General features: G+C 44.9%; 1 non-coding gene and 1 pseudogene across 1 annotated transcript; one reads left to right on the forward strand and one right to left on the reverse strand.

Annotated features, from left to right (window-relative positions):
- Nucleotides 1–3,170: 3,170 nt before the first annotated feature.
- On the forward strand, nucleotides 3,171–3,902 carry LOC101134476 (AP-4 complex subunit sigma-1-like; annotated as a pseudogene).
- A 3,251-nt stretch (nucleotides 3,903–7,153) lies between these two features.
- LOC115935218 (U2 spliceosomal RNA) lies at nucleotides 7,154–7,344 on the reverse strand. Its single transcript, XR_004070902.1, has one exon. It is a non-coding gene; the product is annotated as a U2 spliceosomal RNA (small nuclear RNA).
- Nucleotides 7,345–11,002: the final 3,658 nt, after the last annotated feature.

Here is an 11,002-nt window from a genome sequence, read left to right on the forward strand (position 1 = left end):
CTGTGGCTTATAAACAACAGAAATGTATTTCTTACAGTTCTGGAGGTTGGAAGTCCAAGATCAAGGCACTGGTAGATTCATTGTCTGGTGAGGCTTCACTCCCCCATAGACTATCATCTTTTTATTATAACTCACACAGTGGAAGGGGGCAAAGGATCTCTCTAGGTTCTCTCTTATACAGGCACTAACCCATTCATGAGGGTTCTGTCCTCATAACCTGATCGCCTCCCAAAGGCCCTTCCTCCTAGTATCACCACCTTGTGGATTAGAATTTCAACATATGAATTTGGGGAATAGACATTTAAGGACTTAAATTTAAGGATGTTTAAGGACTTAAATAGACATGCTCGCTTCGGCATCACATACACTTGTTTGTTCGTTTTATATATTTTTTATTTTTATTTTCATCTTGAGACTGGGTCAGGAGGCTGAGGTAGAAGGATCACTTGGACCTGCGAAGTGGAGGCTGCAGTAAGCTGTGATTGTGCCACTGCACTCCAGCCTGAGTGACAGAGTGAGACCCTGTCTTAAAAAAGAAAAAAAAAAATCATGTTTTTGTTTGAAGTAAAGTAAGTACTACCAGGTCTAAAACAATCCCAGAGGTCTCCTGGACTCCCTCTAACCACCCTTGCTTCCTGTCTGCTCCCTCCTCCCCCAGACATCCTTTCAATCCTTCTTCTTCCTTCAGTGTATACCTTCATATTTTAAAATAAAATGCATATAGTTTTATACACACACATACACACACACACACACACACACACACACATATATATATATATATATATATATATTTTTTTTTTTTTGACAGAGTCTCGCTCTGTTGCCCAGGCTGGAGTGCAATGGCGCAATCTCAGCTCACTGCAACCTCTGCCTCCCAGGTTCAAGCGATTCTCCTGCCTCAGCCTCCTGAGTAGATGGGATTACAGGCATGCACCACCATGCCCGGCTAATTTTGTATTTTAATAGAGACAGGGTTTCACCATTTTGGTTAGGCTGGTCTCAAACTCCTGACCTCAAGTGATCCACCCACCTCGGCCTCCCAAAGTGCTGGGATTATAGGCGTGAGCTGCCGTGTCTGGCTAATTTTTTTGTATTTTTAGTAGAGATGGGGTTTCACCATGTTGGCCACGCTGGTCTGGAACTCCTGACCTCAGGTAATCTGCCCACCTCAGCCTCCCAAAGTGTTGGGATTACAGGCATGAGCCACTGTGCCTGGCCTATATAGTGCTATAATTTTTATATCTTGGTTTTAGATATAAACTGATGACTTCTGTGAAGATGAGGTTTTTAGTTCTATTATTACCCAGAATGTCATCTAAAGACATTTAAATATATACATACATTCTCCTTCCCCATCCTCCTAATACAGTTATGTCCTAAGTTTGAATTCTATTGATATTTATGTTTACATATATAATGAATTGTGCCATAGAGACCATTTCTTGTACTTTTTCTCTTTTTTTGCAATTAATAAGTGCCTTACACTTGCTTGAAGAAGTGAATGACATGCCTTCCCAAAATACACCAAATTGGTATTTTGATTATTTTGAGTTGAAAACATTGGAGATGTTGTAGTTTCGGAAAGGGCGAGCTGACCATCTTCTCCAGCATGCAGCAAGCCATCAGCATTCCTCTGGGAGGGGCACTCTCCTGCACAAGGCTCAGAAAAGAGCCATTATCCCAGAGTGGGATTGCAATGTACCTGACAAATATATTTATGGAAATCACCCTTATCTTCCATATATCTCCTAGTGACACCCCTGGAAATGTATTGCTCCTACTCAGGTCCCCTTAGTCCTGTGCTTTCTTCTCAGATTCATCATTCTTTGTCCCAAAAGTATTAAAAAAACTGTCTTGCTTTGGCCATTTTTTTGGACTTGACGCTCTTGTGAAGATCCCCATGTCTGTGTAATACTAATGAATTTGGGCCAGGTGCGGTGGCTCACGCCTATAATCCCAGCACTTTGAGAGGCCAAGGCAGGCGGGTCACTTGAGGTCAGGAGTTCGAGACCAGCCTGGCCAACATGGTGAAACCTCATCTCTACTAAAATAAAAAAATTAGCCGAGTGTGGTGGCACATGCCTGTAATCCCAGCTACTCGGGAGGCTGAGGCGGGAGAACCACTTGAACCTGGGAGGTGGAGGTTGCAGTAAGCTGAGATATTACCACTGCACTCCAGCCTGGGTGATAGAGGGAGACTGTCTCAAAACAAAACAAAACTAATGAATTTGTATGCTTTTCTCTTGTTAATCTGCATGGTGTCGATTTGGTTTCTAGAACCAGCTGAAGAACCCACGTAAGACTAACAGGGGTACTAGAAGTGATCTCTGGCTCTCCTACACTCTTTTCTTTAACCTCATTTTTTATTTACCCAGTATTTATTCTTCTCCAAGATCTCTGCCGGAAGTGTACATCTCTTCTTAAGTTCTCCAAACATACTGAGAATTCCAGCAATTTCATCTTCTTCTTTGAAACCTTCCCCTTGCCCCAGGACTCATCTGTCCTCCTGCTGCAGGCTGGGCTAGTCGGCTCTCTCGCCCTGTTGTACAGATGCCATATGGAGACTGCCTCTTACCCTCCCCCCAGAAATTCCTCTCACTCTTCTTCTGAGTGAGCTCTCATGTGTCCTAGATTCCATGTCTTATTCTTTCTTGGTTTACTCTCTTCAGTGAAGCACTTCTTCCGGTAGCTTCCTGGAAAAGACTGCATTGGGAATAAATTTCTTGAGGTGTTATGTGTTTGGAAGATTTTTATTCTACTCTTATGTCTGATTGACAGTTTGGTAGGAAACAGACTTCTAAGTTGGAATTAATTTACCCTTGAAATTTTGAAGTCATTGTTCATTGTCCTCTAGCTTCAAACTGAGATTTCAGATACTATTCCAATTCTGATGCTTTGTGTGTGACCTGTTTTTCCCTTAGAAAGACTGTGGGCTTAGAGTGGGGCTCACGCCTGTAATCTCAGCACTTTGGGAAGCCGGCGTGGGAGTGTGACTTGAGTTCAGTTGTTTGAGACCAGCCAGGGCAACACAAGGAGATTCTATCAATACAAATAATTTTTTTTTTAATTAGCCGGGCATGGCAGACGCCATACTAAAAGCCAAAATGGCTGCCCCGAGGAGGCGCGCACCGCGTAGCTAGTGAAGGTTGGGGAGCAAGCTTATGTGGGAAAGAGGGAAGGGTTCTCCAGGAAAAGCCGTTTAGAGGACCATCACACCCCGAGCAGCACAGGTTCCAGTTACAGCCATCCTTTGTCATAAGTCATAACTTTTGAACTATATTTGGAAAAATACTGGCCAAGAAAGAAAAATGATAAAATTTTTCCTCATGGTGAATAAACAAGGGCAGACTCGACTTTTTAAGTACTATGAACATGTGGATATTAATAAGCGTACACTTCTGGAAACAGAAGTCATAAAGAGCTGTCTCTCGTCGATCCAATGAACAATGCTCTTTCATTGAATTATAAGGATTTTAAGCTGATATATCGGCAGTATGCATCTCTCTTCGTTGTGGTTGGAGTTAATGACACTGAGAACAAGATGGCTATTTATGAATTCATTCATAACTTTGTGGAAGTTTTAGATGAGTATTTCAGCTGAGTAAGTGAATTAGATATAATGTTTAATTTGGATAAAGTACACACCATTTTGGATGAGATGGTGTTAAATGGCTGCATTGTGGAAACTAACAGGGCAAGAATTCTTGCCCCTCTACTAATTCTTGATAAGATGTCAGAAAGCTGAAAGGTAGTCTCTTCCAGACAACATGGATTTATCAGAAATGCGAGTACCATGGAATACATCTCAACATCTGTAACCCAGAAGAATATGGAAGACCACAATTACAAAATGGGGTATCCTTCCAAAGACATTATAAATAGGCATTTTCCACAGTTCCTAAAAAGACAACAAAACTGTACTTTAAAACATGTACAAACGAAAAAAATTTTTTTAAACTGAGAGCGAAGTTTCACTTTCTAATTGTAAACATATCTTTCCTACTTCTTTAAATTCTGTTGAGCACCTAAGGAACCCTTCTTGGTCTGTGCTTCTTTTTGCAAATTGAATTCAGGAATAGCAGGATGGTAGTGGGAAGAAAGTATGGCAGTTTTCTGTCAGCCAATGAAGTTTTAAAATTTAAACACAAGGCATTTTGAGTAACGTTGTTTTCTGAAGCCTGTCTTTTGTTTGAGACGGAGTCTAGCTCTGTCACCTGGCGCATTCTCGGCTTGCTGCAGCCTCTGCTTCCTGGGTTCGAGCGATTCTCCTGTCTCAGCCTCCCAAGTAGCTGGAACTGCGGGCATGCGCCACTACACCTGGCTAATTTTTGTGTTTTTAGTGGCAATGGGGTTTCACCGTGTTGGCCAGGCTGTTCTTGAACTCCTGGCCTCGGGTGATCCGCCCGCCTCGGCCTCCCAAGGTGCTGGGATTACAGGCATGAGCCATCACGCCCAGCCAAGAGGTGTTTTGTTTTTGTTTTTGTTTTTTTTTAAGAGAAGCAGGTCTTGCTGTGTTGTCCAGGCTGGACAGCAGTGGCTGGCTATTCACAAGCATGATCATGTTCTACTACAACCTTGAACCTTCTGGGCCTAGCTTTAAAAGCTTTGTAATGTGGGGCTGGTGCAGTGGCTCACACCTGTAGCCCCTGCACTTTGGGAGGCTGAAGAGGGAGGTTCGAAATTTGAGACCAGCCTGGGCAACACAGACCTCGTCTCTACAAAAAGTGCAGGGGTTAGCCAGGTGTGGTGGCGCATGCCTGTGGTCTCGACAGCTTGGGAGTCAGAGGCAGAAGGATTGCTTGAGCCCAGGAGTTCAAGTCTGCAGTGAGCTATGATCGTGTCACTGCACTCCAGCCTGGGTGACAGAGCAAAACCCTGTCTCAAAAATAAAACAGTCCGAGGATGGAGGCTCAGGCCTGTAATCCCAGCACTTTGGGGGGCCACGGCAGGAGGATTGCTTGAGCCCATTAGTTCAAGACCAGCCTGGGCAACACAGCAAGATCGTATCTCTACAAAAAATAAATAATTAGCCAGGTTCGGTGGCTCATGCCTGTAGTCCTAGCACTTTGGGAGGCTGAGGTGGGCAGATCACTTGAGGTCAGGAGTTTGAGACCAGCCTGGCCAACATGGTAAAACCTTGTCTCTACTAAAAATACAAAAAAAATTAGCCAGGCATGGTGGCAGGCGCTTCTAATCCCAGCTGCTCAGGAGGCTGAGGCGGTAGAATTGCTTGAACCCGGGAGGCGGAGGTTGCAGTGAGCCGAGATCATGCCACTGCACTCCAGCCTGGGCGACAGAGCGAGACTCTGTCTCTAAAAATAAATAAATAACTAATTAAAAAGTTAGCCAGCTGTGGTGGTGAGCACCTGTACTCCTAACTACTCAAGAGGCTGGGTGGGAGAATTGATTAAGTCCAGGAGTTTGAGGCTACAATGAACTATGATCACAACATTGCACTCCAACCTGGGTAATGGAGTGAGGCCCTGCCTCAAAAAAACCAAAACAAAACAAAAAACTTTTATAACGTGTACCTAACAAAGATTGCAGAGTTAAATTTTATTTGCCAGTTTGTAAAAGCCTTTGATATTCATTTTAAGGGCACTTAGTAATTACAATGCCATTATGTAATTAACTCTATAGAGAACATTACTTCCAAATAATGGATGGTCAGACATTAAGAGAGCCCCAGAGAGTCCCTACAGCTATCCTTTATGTCCTCTTTTTTGTTTGTTTTTTGGAGACAGCATCTCCCTCTGTCTCCCAGGCCGGAGTGCAGTGGTGTGATTACACCTTGCTGCAGCCTCTGCCTCCTGGACTCGGGTGGTCCTCCCGCCTCAGCCTCCCGAGTAACTGGGACCACAGGCACGCACCCTCTCCACCCAGCTAATTTTTGTATTTTGTTGTAGAGATAGGGTTTCGCCATGTTGTCCAGACTGGTCTTGAATTCCTGCGGTCACATGATCCATCTGCCTTCGCCTCAGGCCTGAGCCACTGTGCCCAGTCTCTTTATGCCACATTTTAAAGGGTGTGCTTATTACTAAGCTTACTGTTAATGAAATTTAGTTCAAAGTTTAAAAGTAGAATGCAGCCAGGCACAGTGGCTTATGCCTGTGATCCCAGCACTTTGGGAGGCCGAGGTGGGTGGATCATTTGAGGTCAGGAGATCAGGACCAGCTTGGCCAACATGGTGAGACCCTGTTTCTACTAAAGATGCAGAAAGGTTAGCTGGGCATGGTGGTACGCGCCTGTGATCCCAGCTGCTTGGGAGGCTGCGGTGGGAGGATCGCTTAGGCCCGGGGGGCGGAGGTTGCAGTTAGCTGAGATTAAGATCGTGCCACTGCACTCCAGCCTGGGCAACAGAGCAAGACTCTGTCTCAAAAAAAAAAAAAAAAAAAAAAAAAAAAGTAAATGTCTCCCATCTCAAAAAAAAAAAAGTAGAATGCAAGAAAATGTCTCTGTACAGGTAGGCATGAAATGAATCCTTCTCTTCCTCCCTTTTACTCCTTTAACCCCTTCTCCTGCAATGTCTTGAAGTAAATTACTGTCATTACAGAAGAGCAACACACTGCATCCCCCCAAAACCTTTCTATATGCTTTTGCTACCCAGTTAACAGAAGGATATACAGAACTGTCTTAGGCGAAAATATGTACAGTAGTCCCTCCCTTATCCACTGTTTTGCATTCTGTGGTTTGTGTTACTCATGGTCAACTAAGGTCCCAAAATATTAAAAGAAAATTCCAGAAATAAACAATGCATAAGTTTTAAACTGCAAAAATAAATAAATAATAAGATTTTAATTTTTTGTCTTCCTTCCTTCCTTTCTTTCTTTTCTTTCTTTTGAGACGAAGTCTCATTCTGTCACCCAAGCTGGAGTGCAGTGGCATGATCTCAGCTCACTGCAACCTCCGCCTCCCAAGTTCAAACTATTCTCCTGCCTCAACCTCCCTGAGTAGCTGGGATTACAGGGGCATGCCATCACACCCAGCTAATTTTTATATTTTAACTAGAGACTGGGTTTCTCCATGTTGGTCAGGCTGGTCTCAAACTCCTGACCTCAAGTGATCAATCCGCCTCAGCCTCCCAGAGTGCTGGGATTACAAGCATGAGCCACCACGCCCAGCCTCTTTTTTTAGTTTATAGCATGTGGGGTGAGAGAGCACAGATCCTGGAGGTACTGCAATACCAGGTCTATGCGTGGAGTGGATGGAGCATGCTCCTATTCCATCTCCCTGCTTCAAAAATCCATTTAATATATTGTCCTCAGACAAAGGACGTATCAGATATTAAACTGATAAGAAGAGACACTGTACTTGATCTTAGGCAAAAAGCCAAGAAGCAATTTTAAAAAGGTGTTAATGATCATCTCTTTTTATTATTACGTTTCTTGATGTAGGACTCATTTCACACATGTGCTGAGCACTCAGTGAGCTACTTCAACCTGCAGACTCATGTTTTTCAGTTCTGGTGTATTTGCATAAATTTTTTTTTGTTAATTTCCTCTCTTCATTTACTCTATTTTCTCTGTCTGGAATTCCTATTTGAAATATTGGGCCTCCTGGACAGATCTTCTTTCTCTTTTCCTTCTTTTCAAATTCTCCATCTTTAAATTTTACTTTCTGGGAGATTGTCTTAAATGTGCTTATATTTTTCAATTTCAAATTTTTATTTCTGTCACAATAAATATTTTAAATTTTCCTTCCTTCCTTCCTCTTTCTTTCCTTCCCTCTCTCCCTTCTTCCCTCCCTCCCTCCTTCTTTCTCTTTCTTTCCTTTTCTTTCTCTTTCTTTCTTTCTTTCTTTCTTTCTTTCTTCTGTCTTTCTCTCTCTTTCTTCCTTTTTTTTTTTTTTTTTGATAGGGTCTTGCTCTGTCATGCAGGCTAGACTGCAGTGATATGATCATGGCTCATTCTAGCCTTGACCTCTTCGGCTCAAGTGATCCTCCCACCTGAGCCTCCTGAGAAGCTGGGACTGCAGGTGCATGCCATCACACCTAGCTAATTTTTTTTTTTTTGTAGAGACAGGGGTCTCCCTATGTTGCCCAGGCTGGTCTTGAACTCCTGGGCTCAAGTGATCCTTCTACCGCAGCCTCCCAAAATGCTGGGATCACAGGCGTGAGCCACCGTGCCCAGCTAGAGGAGTTTTTTTTTTTTTTTTAATTATACTTTAAGTTCTAGGGTACACGTGCACAATGTGCAGGTTTGTTACATATGTATACATGTGCCATGTTGGTGTGCTGCGCCCATTAACTCGTCATTTACGTCAGGTATTTCTCCTAATGCTATCCCTCCCCCCTCCCCGCACCCCACGACAGGCCCCAGTGTGTGATGTTCCCTACCCTGTGTCCAAATGTTCTCATTGTTCAATTCCCACCTATGAGTGAGAACATGTGGTGTTTGGTTTTCTGTCCTTGTGACAGTTTGCTCAGAATGATGGTTTCCAGCTTCATCTACGTCCCTACAAAGGACATGAACTCATCCTTTTGAGAGGTGACAGCGTGCTGGCAGTCCTCAGAACCCTCGCTTGCTCTTGGCACCTCCTCTTCCTGGGCTCCCACTTTGGTGGCACTTGAGGAGCCCTTCAGCCCACCACTGCACTGTGGGAGCCCCTTTCTGGGCTGGCCAAGGCCAGAGCCGGCTCCCTCAGCTTGCAGGGAGGTGTGGAGGGAGAGGCGTGAGTGGGAACCTGGACTGCGTGCGGTGCATGCGGCGCTTGCGGGCCAGCTGGAGTTCCGGGTGGGGGGGCGTGGGTTTGGTGGGCCCCGCACTTGGAGCAGCCGGCCCTGCCCCTGGCTGGGCGGGGCACCTGCTCCAATCCGACAGACTCACAGGAACCCATGGAGGCGGGGGAAGCCTCAGGCATGGCGGGCTGCAGCCCGAGCCTCCCCGACAAATGCCACCCCCTGCTCCAGGGCGCCCAGTCCCATCGACCGCCCAAGGGCTGAGGAGTGTGAGCGCATCGCACAGGACTGGCAGGCAGCTCCACCTACAGCCCCGGTGTGGGATCCACTGGGTGAAGCCAGCTGGGCTCCTGAGTCTGGTGGGGCCTTGGAGAACCTTTACGTCTAGCTCAGGGATTGTAAACACACCAATCAGCACCCTGTGTCGAGCTCAGGGTTTGTGAGTGCACCAATCGACACTCTGTATCTAGCTGCTCTGGTGGGGCCTTGGAGAACCTTTGTGTGGATCCTCTGTATCAAATCTGATGGGGACAGTGGAGAACCTTTATATCTAGCTCAGGGATTGTACACCCACCAATCAGCACCCTGTCAAAACAGATCACTTGGCTCTACCAATCAGCAGGATGTGGGTGGGGCCGGATAAGAGAATAAAAGCAGGCTGCCCGAGCCAGCAGTGGCAACCCACTCGGGTCCCCTTCCACACTGTGGAAGCTTTGTTCTTTCGCTCTTTGCAATAAATCTTGCTGCTGCTCACTCTTTGGGTCCACACTGCCTTTATGAGCTGTAACACTCACCGCAAAGGTCTGCAGCTTCACTCCTGAAGCCAGCGAAACCACGAGCCCACTGGGAGGAACGAACAACTCCAGATGTGCCACCTTAAGAGCTGTAACACTCACTGTGAAGGTCTGTAGCTTCACTCCTGAGCCAGCGAGACTACGAACCCACCAGAAGGAAGAAACTCCGAACACATCCGAACATCAGAAGGAACAAACTCCAGACGCGACCTTTGGAGTTAACAAACTCCAAACTCCACCTTAAGAACTGTAACACTCACCGCGAGGGTCCGCGGCTTCATTCTTGAAGTTAGTGAGACCAAGAACCCACCAATTCCGGCCACACTTTTTTATGGCTGCATAGTATTCCATGGTGTATATGTGCCACATTTCCTTAATCCAGTCTATCATTGATGGACATTTGGGCTGGTTCCAAGTCTTTGCTATTGTGAATAGTGCCACAATAAACATACGTGTGCATGTATCTTTATGGCAGCATGATTTACAATCCTTTGGGTATATGCCCAGTAATGGGATGGCTGGGTCAAATGGTATTTCTAGTTCTAGATCCTTAGTTTTCTTGAAGTGACTCTTTCTCTTATCTATTACTGCACAACAAACTACCCCAAAACATAATAGCTCAAAATAACCTTGAAGAAGACAAAAGGGATATAGAGAGGAACCACTTTATTTGCTCACAATTTTATAATTTGGGCTAGGCTCTGTAGGTCAGATTCTCGGCTGGGTGTGGTGGCCCACACCCGTGATCCTACCAAGTTTTTAAATTTTTTTTATTACATCTTGTTTTTGTTTCATGTATGTACTATATTCCTAACACACTGAGGCTATTAATTAGAGGGGCTTTAAACATTTTTTCTTCTGCTGTATTTATGTCCTACAGGTTCCGTTTATTCCTATTTAATTGTATGTGTGGTTTGATTCTCAAAAATTAAGTCACCCTTGCCTGACTGCTTACACTTTAGGATATTGCAGTAAGAGGCCGATTGTATGCTCTGAGTTTGTTGGGACTCAGAAACCAGTATCCCAAAATATAGTGATTTGATATGCTGAATGGAAGAAGCTTCAAGTTTTCTCTGACCACACTCTCCACCATCTCTCCCAAAGCACGGGATCAAGCTGAAGTTCCTTCATCTGCCTAAGATCCAGACCCACCAAAAGGAACAATTTTTTTCTTCCTCTTCCTGTAAGACCACATCTGAAGGGACTCTTTCAGGAGATAACGTAGAAATTAAGCTCTGTTCCCCTATCATTCATTCTCTTTACTAATCCCCTAAACAGAATGCTGCTGCTTCTTCCTCCCACAGCCTTTTTGTCTGGATGATATATAAGCTTCTAAACTCCCCTGTGGAGTAAGTAATCACTCTGTGATTCTCCCCAGGTAAAATTTCTATGCCTTTTCTCCAGTTAATGTCTTTTGTGAGCTGATTTTTCAGCAAACCTTCAGAGGGCAAAGAGCAAGTTTTCCCTTGGCCCCTGCAGTTCACTGGCTTGTGGACTTCCCTATGGGATGATCTATCTATCTATCTGG

The sequence above is a fragment of the Gorilla gorilla genome, chromosome 5 (assembly GCF_029281585.2).
Source record: "Gorilla gorilla gorilla isolate KB3781 chromosome 5, NHGRI_mGorGor1-v2.1_pri, whole genome shotgun sequence".
Taxonomy (NCBI): domain Eukaryota; kingdom Metazoa; phylum Chordata; class Mammalia; order Primates; family Hominidae; genus Gorilla; species Gorilla gorilla.